The sequence below is a fragment of the Lissotriton helveticus genome, chromosome 9, assembly GCF_964261635.1.
Source record: "Lissotriton helveticus chromosome 9, aLisHel1.1, whole genome shotgun sequence".
Lineage (NCBI taxonomy): Eukaryota > Metazoa > Chordata > Amphibia > Caudata > Salamandridae > Lissotriton > Lissotriton helveticus.
The window spans coordinates 998,380,633-998,402,284 of NC_136070.1; the positions used below are offsets into that span (position 1 = coordinate 998,380,633).

The 21,652-nt window shown below is 52.0% G+C and overlaps 3 pseudogenes; all 3 read right to left on the reverse strand.

Moving 5' to 3' along the window:
* Positions 1-10,111: 10,111 nt before the first annotated feature.
* Positions 10,112-10,247, reverse strand: LOC144783513 (5.8S ribosomal RNA; annotated as a pseudogene).
* Positions 10,248-11,219: 972 nt separating this feature from the next.
* On the reverse strand, positions 11,220-12,513 carry LOC144783625 (18S ribosomal RNA; annotated as a pseudogene).
* A 5,995-nt stretch (positions 12,514-18,508) lies between these two features.
* On the reverse strand, positions 18,509-19,243 carry LOC144783637 (18S ribosomal RNA; annotated as a pseudogene).
* Positions 19,244-21,652: the final 2,409 nt, after the last annotated feature.

The window sequence follows — 21,652 nt, forward strand, 5'->3', positions numbered from 1 at the left end:
CCCGAAACCGGTCCTAGGATGCTTGTTTCCAGTCCAGGGAGAACTTGGCGTGGCAGTTCGGGCTGGACTGTTTCCATGGGCCACAGGGTCAAGACTGATTTGCATATGGCTGGGTTCAAACTGGAATGGCACCGTGAGCAAAGAAATGATAGATTTAGGCCCAGATCTCTGTACTGGGATGAATGTTTGACATTGGTCTGCATTCTGTCCATCAACTGTTGTTTTTGCATTTGTCACCCCGAGTGGGACGGGTATGCTCAGAGGTGAGTCCTGTGCTCTCCATGCCAATGGAATCAAGCTATCCTGGCTGATGAGGGCTGAAAGCCCGAAACCGGCCCTAGGTTGCTTGTTTCCAGTCCAGGGAGAACCCGGCTTGGCAGTTCGGGCTGGACTGTTCCCATGGGGCACAGGGTCAAGACTGATTTGCAAATGGCTGGGTTCAAACTGTAATTGCATGGTGAGCAAAAAAACAATGGATTTAGGCCCAGATCTCTGTACTGGGGTGAATGTATGACATTGTTCTGCATTCTGTCCATCAACTGTAGTTTTTGCATTTGTCACACCGAGTGGGATAGATATGCTCAAACGTGAGTCCCTTGCTCTCCATGCCACTGGAATCAAGATATCCTGGCTGTTGAGGGCTGAAAGCCTGAAACCGGTCCTAGGATGCTTGTTTCCAGTCCAGGGAGAACCTGTCTTGGCAGCTCGGGCTGGACTGTTCCCATGGGGCACAGGGTCCATACTGATTTGCATATGGCTGGGTTCAAACTGGATTGGCATGGTCTGCAAAAAAATGATGGATTAAGGCCCAGATCTCTGTACTGGAGTGAATGTATGACATTGTTCTGCAATCTGTCAATCAACTGTTGTTTTTGCATTTGTCACCCCGAGTGGGACGGTTATGCTCAGACGTGAGTCCCGTGCTCTACATGCCACTGGAATCAAGCTATCTTGGCAGATGAGGGATGAAAGCCCGAAACCGGTCATAGGATGCTTGTTTCCAGTCCAGGGAGAACTTTGCTTGGCAGTTCAGGCTGTACTGTTCCCATGGGCCACAGGGCCAAGACTGATTTGCATATGGCTGGCTTCAAACTGGAATGGCACCGTGAGCAAAAAAAATTATGGATTTAGGCCCAGATCCCTGTACTGGGTGAATGTATGACATTGGTCTGCATTCTGTCCATCAACTGTAGTTTTTGCATTTGTCACCCCGAGTGGGACGGGTATGCTCGGACGTGAGTCCCGTGCTCTCCATGCCACAGGAATCAAGCTATCCTGGCTGATGAGGGCTGAAAGCCTGAAACCGGTCCTAGGATGCTTGTTTCCAGTCCAGGGAGAACCTGGCTTGGCAGCTCGGGCTGGACTGTTCCCATGGGGCACAGGGTTGAGACTGATATGCATATGGGTGGGTTCAAACTGGAATGGCATGGTCTGCAAAAAAACATGGATTTAGGCCCAGATCTCTGTACTGGGGTGAATGTATGACATTGTTCTGCATTCTGTCCATCAACTGTTGTTTTTGCATTTGTCACCCCGAGTGGAACGGTTATGCTCAGACGTGAGTCCTGTACTCTCCATGCCACTGGAATCAAGCTATCTTGGCAGATGAGGGATGAAAGCCCCAAACCAGTCGTAGGATGCTTGTTTCCAGTCCAGGGAGTACCTGGTTTGGCAGTTCGGGCTGGACTGTTCCCATGGGGCACAGGGTCAAGACTGATTTGCATATGGCTGGGTTCAAACTGGAATGGCATGGTGAGCAAAAAAACGATGGATTTAGGCACAGATCTCTGTACTGGGGGTGAATGTATGACATTGTTCTGCATTCTGTCCATCAACTGTTGTTTTTGCATTTGTCAGCCCGAGTGGGATGGGTATGCTCAGACGTGAGTCCCGTGCTCTCCATGCCACTGGAAGCTAGCTATCCTGGCTGATGAGGGCTGAAAGCCCAAAACTGGTCCTAGGATTCTTGTTTCCAGTCCAGGGAGAACCTGGCTTGGCAGTTCAGGCTGGACTGTTCCCATGGTGCACAGGGTCAAGACTAATTTGCATATGGCTGGGTTTGAATTGGAATGGAATGGTGAGCAAAAAAACAATGGATTTAGGATCAGATCTTTGTACTGGGGTGAATGTATGACACTGTTCTGCATATAGTCCATCGACTGTTGTTTTTGCATTTGTCACCGCGAGTGGGATGGGTATGCTCAGACGTGAGTCTCATGGCTCCATGCCACTGGAATCAAGCTATCCTGGCAGATGAGGGCTGAAAGCCTGAAACCGGTCCTAGGATGTTTGTTTCCAGTCTAGGGAGTACCTGGCTTGGCAGTTCGGGCTGGACTGTTCCCATGGGGCACAGGTTCTGACTGATTTGCATATGGCTCTGTTCAAACTGGAATGGCATGGTGAGCAAAATAACAATGGATTTAGGCCCAGATCTCTGTACTGGGGTGAACGTATGACATTGTTCTGCATTCCGTCCATCAACTGTTGTTTTTGCATTTGTCACTCCGAGTGGGACAGGTATTCTCAGACGTGAGTCCTGTGCTCTCCATGCCACTGGAATCAAGCTATCCTGGCTGATGAGGGCTGAAAGCCCGAAACCGGTCCTACGATGCTTGTTTCTAGTCCAGGGAGAACTTGGCTTGGCAGTTCGGGCTGGACTGTTCCCACGGGGCACAGGGTCAAGACAGATTTGCATATGGCTGGGTTCAAACTGAAATAGCATGGTGAGCAAAAAAAGATGGATTTAGGATCAGATCTTTGTACTGGGGAAATGTATGACACTGTTCTGCATTCTGTCCATCAACTGTTGTTTTTGCATTTGTCACCCCGAGTGGTACGGGTATGCTCAGACGTGAGTCCCGTCCTCTCCATGCCACTGGAATCAAGCTATTCTGGCTGAAGAGGGCTGAAAGCCCAAAACCGATCCTAGGATGCTTGTTTCCAGTCCAGGGAGAACTTGGCTTGGCAGTTTGGGCTAGACTGTTCCCATGGGGCACACGGTCAAGACTGGTTTACATATGGCTGGGTTCAAACTGGAATGGCATGGTGAGCAAAAAAATTATGGATTTTGGCACAGATCTCTGTACTGGGGTGAATGTATGATATTGTTCTGCATTCTGTCCATCAACTGTTGTTTTTGCATTTGTCAGCCCGAGTGGGATGGGTATGCTCAGACGTGAGTCCCGTGCTCTCCATGCCACAGGAATCAAGCTATCCTGGCTGATGAGGGCTGAAAGGCCGAAATCGGTCCGAGGATGCTTGTTTCCAGTCCATGGAGAACCTGGCTTGGCAGTTCGGGCTGGACTGTTCCCATGGGGCACAGGGTCAAGACTGATTTGCATATGACTGGGTTCAAACTGGATTGGCATGGTGAGCAAAAAAACGATGGATTTAGGCCCAGATCTCTGTACTGGGGTGAATGTATGACATTGTTCTGCATTCTGTCCATCAACTGTTGTTTTTGCATTTGTCACCCCGAGTGGGACGGATATGCTCAAACGTGAGTCTTGTGCTCTCCATGCCACTGGAATCAAGATATCCTGGCTGATGAGGGCTGAAAGCCTGAAACCGGTCCTAGGATGCTTGTTACCAGTCCAGAGAGAACCTGGCTTGGCAGCTCGGGCTGGACTGTTCCCATGGGGCACAGGGTCGGGACTGATTTGCATATGGCTGGGTTCAAACTGGAATGGCATGGTCTGCAACAAAATCATGGATTTAGGCCCAGATCTCTGTACTGGGGTGAATGTATGACATTGTTCTGCATTCTGTCCATCAACTGTTGTTTTTGCATTTGTCACCCCGAGTGGGACGGTTATGCTCAGACGTGAGTCCTGTGCTCTCCATGCCACTGGAATCAAGCTATCTTGGCAGATGAGGGATGAAAGCCCCAAACCAGTCCTAGGATGCTTGTTTCCAGTCCAGGGAGTACCTGGTTTGGCAGTTCGGGCTGGACTGTTCCCATGGGGCACAGGGTCAAGACTGATTTGCATATGGCTGGGTTCAAACTGGAATGGCATGGTGAGCAAAAAAACGATGGATTTAGGCACAGATCTCTGTACTGGGGTGAATGTATGACATTGTTCTGCATTCTCTCCATCAACTGTTGTTTTTGCATTTGTCAGCCCGAGTGGGATGGGTATGCTCAGACGTGAGTCCCATGCTCTCCATGCCACTGGAATCAAGCTATCCTGGCTGATGAGGGCTGAAAGCCCGAAACCGGTCCTACGATGCTTGTTTCTAGTCCAGGGAGAACTTGGCTTGGCAGTTCGGGCTGGACTGTTCCCACGGGGCACAGGGTCAAGACTGATTTGCATATGGCTGGGTTCAAACTGAAATTGCATGGTGAGCAAAAAAAGATGGATTTAGGATCAGATCTTTGTACTGGGGAAATGTATGACACTGTTCTGCATTCTGTCCATCAACTGTTGTTTTTGCATTTGTCACCCCAAGTGGTACAGGTATGCTCAGACGTGAGTCCCGTCCTCTCCATGCCACTGGAATCAAGCTATTCTGGCTGAAGAGGGCTGAAAGCCCAAAACCGATCCTAGGATGCTTGTTTCCAGTCCAGGGAGAACTTGGCTTGGCAGTTTGGGCTAGACTGTTCCCATGGGGCACACGGTCAAGACTGGTTTACATATGGCTGGGTTCAAACTGGAATGGCATGGTGAGCAAAATAAATATGAATTTAGGCACAGATCTCTGTACTGGGGTGAATGTATGATATTGTTCTGCATTCTGTCCATCAACTGTTGTTTTTGCATTTGTCAGCCCGAGTGGGATGGGTATGCTCAGACGTGAGTCCCGTGCTCTCCATGCCACAGGAATCAAGCTATCCTGGCTGATGAGGGCTGAAAGGCCGAAACCGGTCCGAGGATGCTTGTTTCCAGTCCATAGAGAACCTGGCTTGGCAGTTCGGGCTGGACTGTTCCCATGGGGCACAGGGTCAAGACTGATTTGCATATGACTGGGTTCAAACTGGATTGGCATGGTGAGCAAAAAAACGATCGATTTAGGCCCAGATCTCTGTACTGGGGTGAATGTATGACATTGTTCTGCATTCTGTCCATCAACTGTTGTTTTTGCATTTGTCACCCCGAGTGGGACGGATATGCTCAAACGTGAGTCTTGTGCTCTCCATGCCACTGGAATCAAGATATCCTGGCTGATGAGGGCTGAAAGCCTGAAACCGGTTCTAGGATGCTTGTTACCAGTCCAGAGAGAACCTGGCTTGGCAGCTCGGGCTGGACTGTTCCCATGGGGCACAGGGTCGGGACTGATTTGCATATGGCTGGGTTCAAACTGGAATGGCATGGTCTGCAACAAAATCATGGATTTAGGCCCAGATCTCTGTACTGGGGTGAATGTATGACATTGTTCTGCATTCTGTCCATCAACTGTTGTTTTTGCATTTGTCACCCCGAGTGGGACGGTTATGCTCAGACGTGAGTCCTGTGCTCTCCATGCCACTGGAATCAAGCTATCTTGGCAGATGAGGGATGAAAGACCCAAACCAGTCCTAGGATGCTTGTTTCCAGTCCAGGGAGTACCTGGTTTGGCAGTTCGGGCTGGACTGTTCCCATGGGGCACAGGGTCAAGACTGATTTGCATATGGCTGGGTTCAAACTGGAATGGCATGGTGAGCAAAAAAACGATGGATTTAGGCACAGATCTCTGTACTGGGGTGAATGTATGACATTGTTCTGCATTCTCTCCATCAACTGTTGTTTTTGCATTTGTCAGCCCGAGTGGGATGGGTATGCTCAGACGTGAGTCCCATGCTCTCCATGCCACTGGAATCAAGCTATCCTGGCTGATGAGGGCTGAAAGCCCAAAACCGGTCCTAGGATGCTTGTTTCCAGTCCAGGGAGAACGTGGCTTGGCAGTTCGGGCTAGACTGTTCCCATGGTGCACATGGTAAAGACTAATTTGCATATGGCTGGGCTTGAATTGGAATGGCATGGTGAGCAAAAAAACAATGGATTTGGGATCAGATCTTTGTACTGGGGTGAATGTATGACACTGTTCTGTATATAGTCCATCAACTGTTGTTTTTGCATTTGTCACCCCGAGTGGGACGGGTATGCTCAGACGTGAGTCTCGTGGCTCCATGCCACTGGAATCAAGCTATCCTGGCAGATGAGGGCTGAAAGCCTGAAACCGGTCCTAGGATGTTTGTTTCCAGTCCAGGGAGTACCTGGCTTGGCAGTTCGGGCTGGACTGTTCCCATGGGGCACAGGTTCAAGACTGATTTGCATATGGCTCTGGTCAAACTGGAATGGCATGGTGAGCAAAATAACGATGGATTCAGGCCCAGATATCTGTACTGGGGTGAATGTATGACATTGTTCTGCATTCCGTCCATCAACTGTTGTTTTTGCATTTGTCACTCTGACTGGGACAGGTATGCTCAGACGTAAGTCCTGTGCTCTCCATGCCACTGGAATCAAGCTATCCTGGCAGATGAGGGCTGAAAGCCCGAAACCGGTCCTACGATGCTTGTTTCCAGTCCAGGGAGAACTTGGCTTGGCAGTTCGGGCTGGACTGTTCCCATGGGGCACACGGTCAAGACAGGTTTACATATGGCTGGGTTCAAACTGGAATGGCATGGTGAGCAAAAAAACGATGGATTTAGGCACAGATCCCTGTACTGGGGTGAATGTATGATATTGTTCTGCATTCTGTCCATCAACTGTTGTTTTTGCATTTGTCAGCCCGAGTGGGATGGGTATGCTCAGACGTGAGTCCCGTGCTCTCCATGCCACTGGAATCAAGCTATCCTGGCTGATGATGGCTGAAAGCCCGATACTGGTCCTAGGATGCTTGTTTCCAGTCCTGGGAGAACCTGGCTTGGCAGTTCGGGCTGGACTGTTCCCATGGGGCACATGGTCAAGACTGATTTGCATATGGCTGGGTTTGAACTGGAATGGCATGGTGAGCAAAAAAACGATGGATTTAGGATCAGATCTTTATACTGGGGGTGAATGTATGACACTGTTCTGCATTCTGTCCATCATCTGTTGTTTTTGCATTTGTCACCCTGAGTGGGACAGGTATGCTCAGACGTGAGTCCCGTGCTCTCCATGCCACTGGAATCAAGCTATCCTGGCTGATGAGGGCTGAAAGCCTGAAACTGGTCCTCGGATGCTTGTTTCCAGTCCAGGGAGAACCTGGCTTGGCAGTTCGGGCTGGACTGTTCCCATGGGGCACAGGGTCAAGACTGGTTTGCATATGGCTGGGTTCAAACTGGAATTGCATGGTGAGCAAAATGGATTTAGGCACAGATCTCTGTACTGGGGTGAATGTATGACATTGTTCTTCATTCTGTCCAGCAACAGTTGTTTTTGCATTTGTCACCCCGAATGGGACGGGTATGCTCAGACGTGAGTCCCGTGCTGTCCATGCCACTGGAATCAAGATATCCTGGCAGATGAGGGCTGAAAGCCTGAAACCGGTCCTAGGATGTTTGTTTCCAGTCCAGGGAGTACCTGGCTTGACAGTTCGGGCTGGACTCTTCCCATGGGACACATGGTCAAGACTGATTGGCATATGGCTGAGCTCAAACTGGAATGGCATGGTGAGCAAAATAACAATGGATTTAGGCCCAGATCTCTGTACTGGGGTGAATGTATGACATTGTGCTGCATTCCGTCCATCAACTGTTGTTTTTGCATTTGTCACTCCGAGTGGGACGGGTATGCTCAGACGTGAGTCCTGTGCTCTCCATGCCACTGGAATCAAGCTATCCTGGCTGATGAGGGCTGAAAGCCTGAAACCGGTCCTAGGATGCTTGTTTCCAGTCCAGGGAGAACTTGGCTTGGCAGTTTGGGCTGGACTGTTCCCATGGGGCACAGTGTCAAGACTGATTTGCATATGGCTGGGTTCAAACTGTAATTGCATGGTGAGCAAAAAAAGATGGATTTAGGATGAGATATTTGTTCTGGGGAAATGTATGACACTGTTCTGCATTCTGTCCATCAACTGTTGTTTTTGCATTTGTCACCCCGAGTGGTACGGGTATGCTCAGACGTGAGTCCCGTGCTCTCCATGCCACTGGAATCAAGCTATCCTGGCTGATAAATGCTGAAAGGCCGAAACCGGTCCTAGGATGCTTGTTTCCAGTCCAGGGAGAACCTGGCTTGGCAGTTCAGGCTGGACTGTTCCCATGTGGCACATGGTCAAGACTGATTTGCTTATGGCTGGGTTCAAACTGGAATGGCATGGTGAGCAAAAAAACGATGGATTTAGGCCCAGATCTCTGTACTGGGGTGACTGTATGAGATTGTTCTGCATTCTGTCCGTAAACTGCTGTTTTTGCATTTGTCACCCCGAGTGGGACGGATATGCTCAGAAGTGAGTCCCGTGCTCTCCACGCCACTGGAATCAAGCTATCCTAGCTGATGAGGGCTGAAAGCCTGAAACCGGTCCTAGTATGCTTGTTTCCAGTCCAGGGAGAACTTGGCTTGGCATTTCGGTCTTTACTGTTCCCATGAGGCACAGGGTCGAGACTGATTTGCATATGGCTGGGTTCAAACTGGAATGGCTTGGTCTGCAAAAAACATGATGGATTTAGGCCCAGATCTCTGTACTGGAGTGAATGTATGACATTGTTCTGCATTCTGTCCATCAACTGTTGTTTTTGCATTTGTTATCCCTAGTGGGACGGGAAAGCTCAGATATGAGTCCCGTGCTCTCCATGCCACTGGAATCAAGCTATCCTGGCTGATGAGGGCTGAAAGGCCGAAACCGGTCCTAGGATGCTTGTTTCCAGTCCAGGGAGAACCTGGCTTGGCTGTTCAGGCTGGACTGTTCCCATGTGCCACAGGGTCAAGACTGATTTGCATGTGGCTAGGTTCAAACTATAATGGCATGGTGAGCAAAAAAATGATAGATTTAGGCCCAGATCTCTGTACAGGGGTGAATGTATGACATTGTTCTAGATTATGTCCATCAACTGTTGTTTTTGCATTTGTCACCCCGAGTGTGACGGGTATCTTCAGACGTGAGTCCCGTGCTCTCCATGCCACTGGAATCAGCCTATCCTGGCTGAAGAGAGCTGAAAGCCCAAAACCGGTCCTAGGATGCTTGTTTCCAGTCCAGGGAGAACCTGGCTTGGCAGTTCAGGCTGGACTGTCCCCATGGGGCACAGGGTCAAGACTTATTTGCATATGGCTGGGTTCAAACTGGAATGGCATGGTGAGCAAAAAAACGATGGATTTAGGCCCCGATCTCTGTACTGGGATGAATGTATCACATTGTTCTTCATTCTGTCCATCAACTGTTGTTTTTTAATTAGTCACTCCGAGTGGGATGGGTATGCTCAGACGTTAGTCCCGTGCTCTCCATGCCACTGGAATCAAGCTATCCTGGCCGATGAGGGCTGAAAGCCCGAAACCGGTCCTAGAATGCTTGTTTCCAGTCCAGGGAGAACCCGGCTTGGCAGTTCGGGCTGGACTGTACCCATGGGGCACAGGGTCGAGATTGATTTGCATATGGCTGGGTTCAAACTGGAATTGCATGGTGAGCAAAAAAACGATGGATTTAGGCCCAGATCTCTGTACTGGGTGAATGTATGACATTGTTCTGCATTCTGTCCATCAACTGTGGTTTTTGCATTTGTCACCCCGAGTGGGACGGGTATGCTCAGACGTGAGTCTCGTGCTCTCCATGCCACTGGAATCAAGCTATTCTGGCTGATGAGGGCTGAAAGCCCGAAACCAGTCCTAGAATACTTGTTTCCAGTCTAGGGAGAACCTGGCTTTTCAGTTCGGGCTAGACTTTTCCCATGGGGCACAGGGTCAAGACTGATTTGCATATGCCTGGGTTTAAACTGGAATGGCATGGTGAGCAAAAAAAAACAATGGATTTAGGCCCAGAACTCTGTACTGGGGTGAATGAATGACATTGTGCTGCATTCTGTTCATCAACTGTTGTTTTTGCCTTTCTAGGGACCAGGCACGCCTGCGGCATACCTCCACGGCAGGACCCTGCGAGGGACTCAGCCACAGGCGATCAGGGGGGTCTGACCTTGTGGGTGGAAAAAGGAAAAGCGGAGCTAACCCTGCGATGGCCCCAGCCGCGTCAGGGGGAAATTCCGGGGCGATTGACGATCGAGCGACCCTCAGACAGGCATAGCCCCGAGAGGAACCCTGGGCCACAAGGTGCGTTCGAAGTGTCAATGATAAATGTGTCCTGCAATTCACACTAATTCTTCATCGGTGTGCGAGCCAAGTGATCCACCGCCAAGAGTCACAGGTAACTTTTCAAAAACGTTCACCCACCTGCAGGTGCAGGAGAGGCGGGAGGAAGGCAACGCCGTTCCTCCACCACCCGCGCAGCGAGACGGCTCTGGCACCCTGTTCAAGGCTTTCCCTCTGGGAGTCAGACTGCACCGCTGTGAGAAAAAAACATTGCCAGGTGCTCGGCCAGGAGTCCCCCTCCACCGAACCCCAGGTGAGGAAGAGGGCTCACGCTGCATCAGGAGCAGGCAGCCCCGCAGCAGCCGGGAGGGACCGCACGAGTAATCAACCCCCTAGGCCCGGCCTCAAGGGCTTGGGTCAAACCGGGTACTTGGCATTGAGGGAGGATCACCCCACCTGCACCTCAGCCGCCCGTCGCCAGGTGTCCCGAGCCGTGCACCAAGCTGGCTTCTGCAGCCCACCCTGCCTCGCCCGTGCCAGAGGTGCCTGAAGGGAAGAGCCAGGCAACTCCCCATCCCATATGCCTTCCACCAAGAGGAGCTGGGGTCCCCTCGCAGGCCCTAGGCCCCTTCTCTTCCAGGCTGCCATGCCACACGAGAAGGGCCGAACCCCAGTCACCCGGATCTCGGTCGGGCCAGGGCGTTGGGTGCAGGAGTGTCCAGCCAGCAGCAGGTCCTTCTAGGGGGGGTGGTACCAGCCACTGTCATTCGGTTTCACCCCACCGAGGGGGTGGTGCCGGGTAAGCTTAGTTTCCATCTCAGTAATGCCTACCGCTGTGCCTCTCTCAGAGAGGGACAGGAGACAGGGGCCGCCCCCAGTCCCTCACATGTCGGTCGGGTCCTCACCGGGGGAAGTAGCCTGCCAATAGCCCGTCCTCACCCGAGCGCCCCATGTGGCCGCAGACCGCTCCGCCGGCCGGGGCGCGCAAGGGCAGGGCCGGGCCCTGTGCCTAGGGTGCGTGCTTGCAGGAGGCGGCCGAGGGCTTCAGGCTGGCGCCATCGGTCGCTCGGGCCGCTCCACCATTAATGATCCTTCCACAGGTTCACCTACGGAAAACTTGTCACGACTTTTACTTCCTCTAGATAGTCAAGTTTAATCGTCATCTCGGCGCTCCGCCAGGGCCGTTGCCGACCCCAGCAGGGCCGATCCAAGGACCTCACTAAACCATCCAATCGGTAGTAGCGACGGGCGGTGTGTACAAAGGGTAGGGACTTAACGCAAACTTTTGACCCGCACTTACTGGGAATTCCTCGTTTATGCGAAATAATTGCAATCCCCAATCCCTATCACAAACGGGGTTCAGCGGGTTACCCGCAGCTGTCGGCGAAGGGTAGACACACACTGATCCGTTCAGTGTAGCGCGCGTGCAGCCCCGGTCATCTAAGAGCATCACAGACCTGTTATTGCTTGATCTCGTGTGGCTGAACACCACTTGTCCCTCTAAGAAAGTTGGACGCTGACCGCTGGGGGGCACGTAACTAGTTAGCATGGAGGAGTCTCGTTCGTTATCGGAATTAACTAGGCAAATCGCTCCACCAACTAAGAACGGCCTTGCACCACCACCCACAGTATCAATCTGTCAATCCTTTCCATGTCCGGGCCGGGTGAGGTTTCCTGTGTTGAGTCAAATTAAGCTTCAGGCTTCACTCCTGGTGGTGCCCTTCCGTCAATTCCTTTAAGTTTCAGCTTTGCAACCATAATCCTCCCAGAACCCAAAGACTTTGGTTTCTCGGAAGCTGCTTGGTGGGTCATGGGAATAACGCTGCTGGAACGCTAGTCGGCATCGTTTATGGTCGGAACTAGGACAGTATCTGATCGTCTTCGAACATCCGACTTTCATTCTTGATAAATGAAAACATTCTTGGCATATGCTTTTGCTCCTCTTGCGACAGTCCAAGAATTTCACCTCTAGCGGCACAATACGAATGCCGCAGGCCGTCCCTCTTAATCATGGCCCCAGTTTCAAAAACCAACAAAATAGAACCGGAGTCCTACTCCATTATTCCTAGCTGAAGTATTCAGGCGACCGGCCTGCTTTGAACACTCTAATGCAGAGGTCTTCAAACTTTTGGATGCCGAGACCCCCCTGTCAACGTTTTCAAGTGTAAGGACCCCCTCCTGACAAACATTTCTAAACCTCTAGGTTATGAGAAAGGTGAGGACCAAATTATGCTACAGGATTGACTAAATTATGTGAGTAGAAAATGTAAATAATGTTCTGTGATGCTGCGTATTTTGGGGTAGCATTGCTTTATTATTTAGAATTTTTTTAAACACAGTAATACTGAGTAAAGATTTCACCCCATCAGTACCAGTTTATAACCAAAATACAGCAATTAACATCAGAAAGATGTCTAGTCAACCTCTGTGAAGGGCCTCCCAATCCGCAAGAATACACGCTGCCACATTAGAAGGTCACCTGGCCATGGCCGGGAGCAGCAAGGGTGCATTCAAACCGTGGCGGTCTTGTGCAGAGTTAAGCAGTTTACCCATGCCCCTTTCCTCTCACCCCCTTCCTTCCACCCCTCTCTTCTCTCCTCTCCCAACCCCGGATCCCTCTCTCACATTGCAGGCAGGTGGTTATTAGCCCCAGGACACCTTTTGGTAACGGTAACGCACTACAAATGTAAATAATAGGCAGAAGCAGGGGATCCACAAGACCCGAACTTCGGGGGGGAGGGTGGGGTTAACACTCCGAGCCTGGGCTTGTCCAAGCACTGGTCGCACACGGTTCAACAGTCTTTCCACCTTCCCCATGAATTCCCTCACTACCACTTACCAACAATACACCTCATCTCTCTATAGCACCTGTCTGACAAACATTTCATTTTTTTATAGCACTACTCATAGTTTACTCACACTCAGTTCTGTGATGTGCATGGTACATCTTCTTTGTACCAGGCACTTTAACCTTCTGCACTGTGTGGGTGACAAGAGTGCCCATGTGACTGCACGGTGAGCAATGCAACAGTGTGAGAGTAGCGTAAAAGGAGTGACTGCAGGGTGAGTGAGGTGACCATATGAATTTGGGTTCGGCTGTAAGTGCAGAGTGGGACAAATTAGTGCATGGTTAGTGATGGCCTTGTTTGAGTGAGCTACAGATTGAGTAGTAAGGGGGGGACAGGTGAGTGAAGTGTCACATGAGTGCAGGGTGAGAAGTGTGCTCGTGTGACTGCAGGGTGAGGTACAGAGTGAACAATGCAACCAAATTTTTAGTGCACAGTGATCACTGTGAGAGCAGGGTGAGCGGGTGAATGGTGTGAGTGCATGGTGATTGGTGTGAGTGCATGGTGATCGGTGTGAGTACATGGTGATCGGTGTGAGTGCATGGTGATCGGTGTGAGTGCATGGTGATCAGTGTGAGTGCATGGTGATTAGTGTGAGTGCATGGTGATCAGTGTGAGTGCATGGTGATCAGTGTGAGTGCATTATGATCCGTGTGAGTGCATGGTGATCAGTGTGAGTGCATGGTGATCAGTGTGAGTGCATTGTGATCGCTGGGAGTGCAGGGTGAACGTGAAAATGAAGGTGAGAATGAGAAGTGAGTAGTCTGAAAGCAGGGTGCATTCCCAGAAACTTGAAGCGTAGGGTTTCAGATATAAGTTAAACTATTGCTATAATGGCATTAATCAGGGTTCGAGGGTGGAGGAAATAAATAATGTGCTGAACTTCCAGTCTAATGATTAGGGTTACCAGCTCATTATTTTGATGGCCCAGAAATAAGCAGTCAGCTACAGCTGTATTTTTTGCACTTATCTGTGAATACCTAGAACAGCAAATATAAATAGAAAGCACTTTTAATTGTGTTCTAGGGATGCCTCAATGATCCATGACTAATAATTAAAGAGAATAAAGACAGAAAAGTCACATGACTAATTAATACATACTTTTTTATTTATAACTCAATTTAGTGTTAAGAGCAGGTCTCTGCAGGATCTTTAAACAACACATAGCAGGCATGTTTCTTTTGGCAACCCAACTTTATAATTCTTTTCATTAAGTGCATTCTCACACTACAGCAGTAAGTGTAAAAATACAAATGTAAGGAATAGGCAGAGTGGGGGCCCAGGGGGTACTGGAACCATAAAAAACTAAGCTTTGGTAATTATTAAACAAAGGCATGTAAATATGCTAATGGTCTTTAAAGACCTGTGAAAAACTCGGGCCGGAGATAAGACTCCAGACACTGCCCAGCCGAGGCCCCAGGAGCGCGAGTTGCACTGCAGCAGCCCGGGCTCAGACACAGGATGGGGGAGGAGAGGGGCTGAAGTGACACTGTGAAGGCGCGACCCCCTTTGCATCGCTCCACGGCCCCCCTGGGGGTCGCACCTCACAGTTTGAAGACCCCTGCTCTAATGTTTTCAAAGTAAACGCTTTGGACCCCCAGGGCACTCAGTCAAGAGCATCAAGGGGGCGCCAAGAGGCAGGTAAGCATGGGCGGAATTTGCAAATTCGCGATACGCGAATTCGCGTGAATTCGTAATTGTGATTCGCAAAAATCTGCCAAATTCCGAGAGCTTGCAAATTTTTTGGGGGGCGAGTTTTTTTTGCCAGTTCAGGAACGAGAACTTGTGCATGGGGTCGCAACGGTCGTGAACATGTTGTTTCCACTTAACCAGCCTGCTTGCGATGCCTTTTTCCTGTTTCGGGTTGCAATGACGTGTTCGCGTTCGCAATTTCCTGTTTCAGGTCGCATTGACGTGTTCACGTTCGCAATTTCCTGTTTCGGGTCGCAATGACGAGTTCGCGATCGCGGCGTCGCTCGGCCAGCTACCAAAATCTTGCAGCGCACGCGAACAGGGAGGAAAACTCATCAGCGAACACAGAATCATGGTAAGTCAATGCCGCACGCGCGAAATTTATATTTTTGAAGCACGAACAAGAAAAAAAAATCAGCCAACTCGCGAATTGCAGATTTTTGGGCAATTTCGCGCGATTCGTGGATTGTGAAATTGCCCAAAATTAGCAAATTCCGCGAGCGGAACAAATTTTTCGCCCATACTTAGAGGCAGGGGCTGGGACAGGCGGTAGCTCGCCTTGCGGCGGACCGCCAGCTCGATGCCAAGATCCAACTAAGAGCTTTTTTTTTTAAAACAGATTTTATTGATGATTGTTGACAATATGCAGGCCTCTGCAAACCAGAGGGAACCGCAGGACCTTAGCACCATTTCAGATAATGCATAATCACATTTTTCAATAAAGCAACTTTCAATCAAAACGATGCAGAAATAAACATTTACCCCCTTGAACCCCCACCCCAACCCCAGGCCCCCCCCTCCAGACCCCCCCGGCCACTCCTTCCCCCTTCCCGAACTCCCACCCCCCCACACACAGTCTTCAACTACTTCCCTGGCTCTGACAACAATTCTGACAACCATAGGTGCACCTGTCGGTGGTCGCTTAGGACATCTCTACCAAGTCCTCATGGTCTACTGGAGGCTCTAGCCAGAGGCCTCTATACTCCGCCCATCGCGTCCAACTTTTATAATGCTTCCGCTGGCAGCCTCTGGCTACAAATATCGGTTCTTCCAAACCCATACAAAAACCAAGCCCCTTCTTCCATGCCACCAGCGCCGGAGCCCTTGTGTCCTTCCATGCTTTTGCGACATCTCTCTTGGCCAGTGTTAGGCCCAACAGGAGCAGATGCCTCTTATACAGGTTCCCTCCTATCCCCTCCATAACATGCAAGAGTCCCAACCGTGATGTACGAGGGAGGTCCCACCCCAACACCTCCACCAGGCAGTCCCACACTCCCCTCCAGAATCTTACGAGCGCTCGGCATTCCCACACTGTGTGAATAAATGTCCCTGCTTCTTGACCACACCTCAAGCACTCCGGGGACGCTATGAGCCCCGCTTTCCATAGTCGGTGTCTGGTAAAATACGCTCTATGTAAATACTTGAATTGTATCAAACAGAGACGTACTGAAATAGCCGCTCCTCTAGTGCCTCCCTCCAGTCGTCCTCATCAAGGGCCCCCACATCGGTCTCCCAGACCTCGTGCAGTTTCCGCAGGATGTGGAGCAATGCGACACAAGAGTTCAGTAAATATTGGATATCTTTTTAGGCCCCAGCTCCCCCATAAATACTTTGGCATCGATGGGGCTGAACTCGGGGAAATGGCATGGCGGAATTGTAGGTAGCGGAAGAATTGAGTGTGGGGCATATCGTACTCCTGGCTTAGATCTTGAAACGACTTAAGAGTTGTGCCCGACACAACATCCCCCAACGTTGAGATCCCTATCGCCTCCCACCCCCCGAATCCTTGGAGTGCTGCCAATCCCGGGAACCTGCCATTATGCCAAAGAGGGGTTTCTGCCGTCAACTTGTTCCACCATCCTGTGCCCCTGCCGCCAAATGTGAAATACAAGCTGTGTACTTGGTGGCAGTAACTTCCATAGTCGCGCGTCATACAAGAGGGTGTGAAGCGCAGTAGACCCCATAAGATGGCGTTCCACCGCATATGCCAGATCCCTCCTGTCCCCGTACCACCAATCATTCAGGACTAGCAGGTGAGATGCTTGATAATAGGACTGGAGGTCCGATGTCCCCAGTCCGCCACAATAAGTGGACAGAAAACATGTACGCACCGCCACACGTATCGCTCCCCCCGCCCATAGGAATTGTCCCAGCGCTGCATTAACCTGCTGGAACCACTGTGGAGGTATTGGGTAGGGATGGTTTTGTAATTGGTAGAGCAACCTAGGGAGGGCCACCATTTTGAAAATCGCCGACCTGCCAAAGATGGTCAACGGCATCCGGGACCATAGCTTGATGTCTGTCTTGGCCCGTTCCCACACCGGCAGCACATTCCGTTCCCACGCAATCACCGGGACCTCCGTCAAGAAAACGCCTAAATATTTTATGCCTCCTGTCGCTCTTTGGAGCTCGGACGCCCATGCCCTGGACGGGTCACGACCCCCCAGAACCCATAGCGTAGATTTGCGATGATTTATATGAAGGCCGGACACCTCACCGAAGATCCGCATAATTTCCATAATGCGGGGACCAGACCTCCCGAAGTCTGTAAGAAAGAAAAGGACATCATCCGCATAGAGCGCTATCCTTTCGGGCGGGCCATTGTCCCACTCGAAACCCCGCAGCTGCACATCCATCCTCACCCACCGAGCCAAGGGCTCCATGGCCAGTGCGAATAAATAGAGAGAGAGGGGACATCCCTGTCGGCTGCCCCTTTGAATGCGAAATCTAGATGAGGCAGTGCCCGCCACCCTGACCGAGGCTGTCAAGTCCGAATACAATATCTGCACATATGACAAAAATCGAGGACCCAGGTTCAATCGCGTCAGGAGGGCAAATAAATATATCCAACTGAGGGAGTCAAATGCCCTATCCATGTCTGCCAGGAGGAGCGCCGCCGGCACACCAGCTTTCCGCACTGCAGCCACCGCCACATGTGCCCGGTGGATGTTTTGTCTGGTCGCTCTCTGGGGCATGAAGCCCGCTTGGTCTGGATGGACCAATTCCGATATATATGGCAATAGCCGATTGGCCAATGCCTTAGCCAGGACTTTCGCTTCCACATTTAACAGGGAAATCGGGCGATAGGAGGCATATTGCTCAGGGGGCCGACCCGGCTTATGAAAGACTACTATTTCTGCGTGCCGTCAGTCCGGGGGAAGGCTACCTCTCTCCCTAGCTTCTTCCACTACAGCCCTATAGTGGGCCCCAAGTTGAAGGTGGTATCTCTTAAAGAATTCACTGGGGAACCCATGTGGCCCGGCGCCTTGCCAGTGTTGAGTTCACCCAAGGCTGTGCCCAGCTCGTCCTCTGTAAGAGGGAGCTCCAAGCGGTCCCTCACCTCCTCTGACACTGTGCACATCGGCATATCGGCCACAAATCTGTCAATTTCCCCCTCTGGGAGGACTTAATGCGGGGCATAGAGATCGGCGTAATAGGAGGCGAACCCCTCCGCCAACTCCAGGGGATCTGCGACCGGGGCCCCGGTTGCATCAACGATCCCGGGTAGAGTGTGAACCTGATAAGCGCCCTGGCAGAGTCTGTGCAACATCGTCCCGGATTTATCGCCCCAATGATAGACCCATATCGGTTTTGCTTCCTCCATCTGCATGGATGCGTACGCCTGCTGCGCCTGCAGGAGCTGGCCGATCACCCCCCCCCCCTTCTTCACTTCCTTGGGTCTCTAACGCCAGAATATTAGCCTCCGCCCAGACCAGATCTTCCCACTGCTTTTTCCGTGCCGCCACACACCACACTATGTTCACCCCCCGAAGCGTCGGCTTCATCGATTCCCAGACTGTGCTCACCTCATCTACTGACCCTACATTATCTACAAGGAAGTTGGCGATGGCCTCGCTCATGTGCTTCTGATATCCTGGTTGCTGCAAGTGCCAAGTGGAGAGACACCATCGGAATGGCCTCCTGTCCCTACAACTATGAGCTTTTTAACTACAGCAATTTTAAAATAAGCTATTGGAGCTGGAATTACGGCAGCTGCTGGCACCAAACTTGCCCTCCAATGGATCCTCGTTAAAGGATTTAAAGTGTACTCATTCCAATTACAGGGCCTTGAAAGAGTCCGGTACTGTTATTTTTCTTCACTACCTCCCCGAGTCAGGAGTGGGTAATTTGCGCGCCTGCTGCCTTCCTTGGATGTGGTAGCCGTTTCTCAGGCTCCCTCTCCAGAATTAAACCCTGATTCCCCGTTACCCATGGTCACCATGATAGGCACAGAAAGTACCATCGAAAGTTGATAGTGCAGACACCCGAATGTATCGTCGCCGTCACAGGGACGTGCGATAGGCCCGAGGTTATCTAGAGCCACCAAAGCGGCCGGGCGAGCACGGATTGGTCTTGGTCTGATAAATGCACGCATCCCAGGAGGTCAGCGCTCGTCTGCATGTATTAGCTCTAGAATTACCACAGTTATTCAAGTAACAGATGGAGCGATAATAGGAACCATAACTGATTTATTGAGCCATTCGCAGTTTCACTGTACCGGTCGTGTGTACTTACACATGCATGGCTTAATCTTTGAGACAAGCATATGCTACTGGCAGGATCAACCAGGTAGCCGCACCTGCTGATGGGTTGGGGGCTGCGTGCCAATCTCCCCGACCGGCAACCTTTGCGCGCCCCTCCATCTCTCGTGAGCCTGCCAGGGGAAGGAGCCCACCCTCCTGGGCAGGAGGGCTCACTGGAGGGGTGTGGAGACGTGTGGTCGCATGGACACCGGCAGCCCCAGCTGTCTCCCCCAGGAGGGAGAGGTGGGCCGAGGTGCAGCCTGAGCAAGACGCAGGAATGCCGGAGCCTGGCGGCGGCAGCGCCCCTCGGAATGGTTGTTCTGAGCTGCTGTGGAAATGTGCTGCGCAGAGAGAGATGACAGTGTGGCGCACAGGAGCTACAGACGTGCTGGGCAGCAGCATCCAAGGGCCTGGTGCCATCCGACCCCTTCCGCTCGGGTCAGACCACTGGGGGGCATGAGCTGCTGCTGGGTAAAGGGCCTCCCGCCAGGCGGCAGGCCCTCGAGTTTGACGGTCCATGCAGGGTGGAAGCTCTTTGCTCAAAACAGCAGCTGGGGCTGGCCAAGCAGTCCATCCCCAAATGGACTGAGAGTGCCCAATCGATCAGAGTATAGCTGGGGCATACCCTGGCAGGCCACCCTGCGCAGGGGATATGCTGGCTTAGCATCCCCTGCCTGCCTGCTCCTGGGGCAAGCGGACTATGAGAAAAAGGATCATCGGGAAGAGGCCAAGAGACAGGTGCGTACCCGGGCCCCTGGGGGCCCCGGCAGGCGGGCACTGGTGCTGCCTTTCCCCGTCTCAGCATCACTGGACCTCACGGAAGTCTTCCTGAGCAAACTCAGAGAAAAAGGACCATCGGGAAGGGGCGGAGAGTCAGGTGCATACCTGGGCCCCATGAGGCCCCGGCGGGCGATCCCGGGTGCTGCCTTTCCCCATAGCGGTACAAAAGGGGGTGGTGATGGACGGAGCATCTGAATCAATCAAACACTCACACCCAGTCAAAAGATCTGGGTTTAATCCATCACCGTTCTTTAGCCCACTCTGCCACCCCAGTTGAGACATGGCTATATGCAAATCAGTCTGACCCTGTGCCTCATGGGAACAGTCCAGCCCTAACTGCCAAGCTATGCCTTCCCTGGACCGGAAACAAGCTTCCGAGGACCGGTTTCTGGCATTACAGCCGTCTTCAGCCCGGCTTGCTTGAATCCAATGGCAAAGTGAGCAAAGGACTCACGTCTGACCATACCCTGCCACACTTATGGCGGCCAAAAGCGGTACAAAAGGGGGTGGTGATGGACGGAGCATCTGAACCAATCAAACACTCACACCCAGTCAAAAGATCTGAGTTTAATCCATCACTGTTCTTTAGCCCACCCTGCCACCCCAGTTCAGACATGGCTATATGCAAATCAGTCTGACCCTGTGCCTCATGGGAACAGTCCAGCCGGAACTGCCAAGCCATGTCTTCCCCATATCAGCATCGCCAGACCTCACGGAGGTTTGCCTGCGCAAACTCAGAGAAAAATGACCATCGGAAAGGGGCTGAGAGGCACTTGCATACCCGGGCCCCTGGGGGCCCGGCGAGCGGGCCTGGGTGCTGCCTTTCCCCTTCTCAGCATCGCCAGACCTTAGGGAGGTCTGCCTGAGCAAACTCTCAGAAAAGGGACCACCGTGAAGGGGCCGAGAGGCAGGTGTGTACCCGGACCCCTAGGGGCCCAAGTGGGCGGGCCCGGGTGCTGTCTTCCGCCGTCTCAGCATTGCTGGACCTCACGGAAGTCTGCCTGAGCAAACTCAGAGAAAAAGGACCATCAGGAAGGGGCTGAGAGGCAGGTGCATACCTGGGCCCCTGGGGGCCCTGGCGGACAGGCCAGGGTGCTGCCTTCCCCTGTCTCAGCATTGCCGGACCTCACGGAGGTCTTCCTGAGCAAACTCAAAGAAAAAGGAGCATCGGGAAGGGGCAGAGAGGCAGGTGCGTACCCGGGCCCCTGGGGACCCCAGCGGGCGGACCCGGGTGCTACCTTCCCCCGTCTCAGCAACGCCACACCTCACGGAGGTCTGCCTGAGCAAACTCAGAGAAAAATGACCATTGGGAAGGGGCTGAGAGGCAAGTGCACACCTGGCCCCTGGGGGCCCCAGCGGAAAGGCCCGGGTGCTGCCTTCCCCGTCTTTGCATCTCCGAACCTCACGGAGGTCTGCCAGAGCAAACTCAGAAAAAAAGGACCATCGGGAAGGGGCTGAGAGGAAGGTGCGTACCCGGGCCCTGGGGGCCCCGGCGGGCGGACCAGGGTGCCACCTTCCCCCATCTCAGTATCGCCGGACCTCACGGAGGTCTGACCAAGTAAAAAAAATTCAGAGAAAAAGGACCATTGGGAAGGGGCTAAGAGGGAGGTGCATACCCGGGCCTCTGGGGGCCCCGGCCGGCGGGCCCAGGTGCTGCCTTCTCCTGTATCAGCAT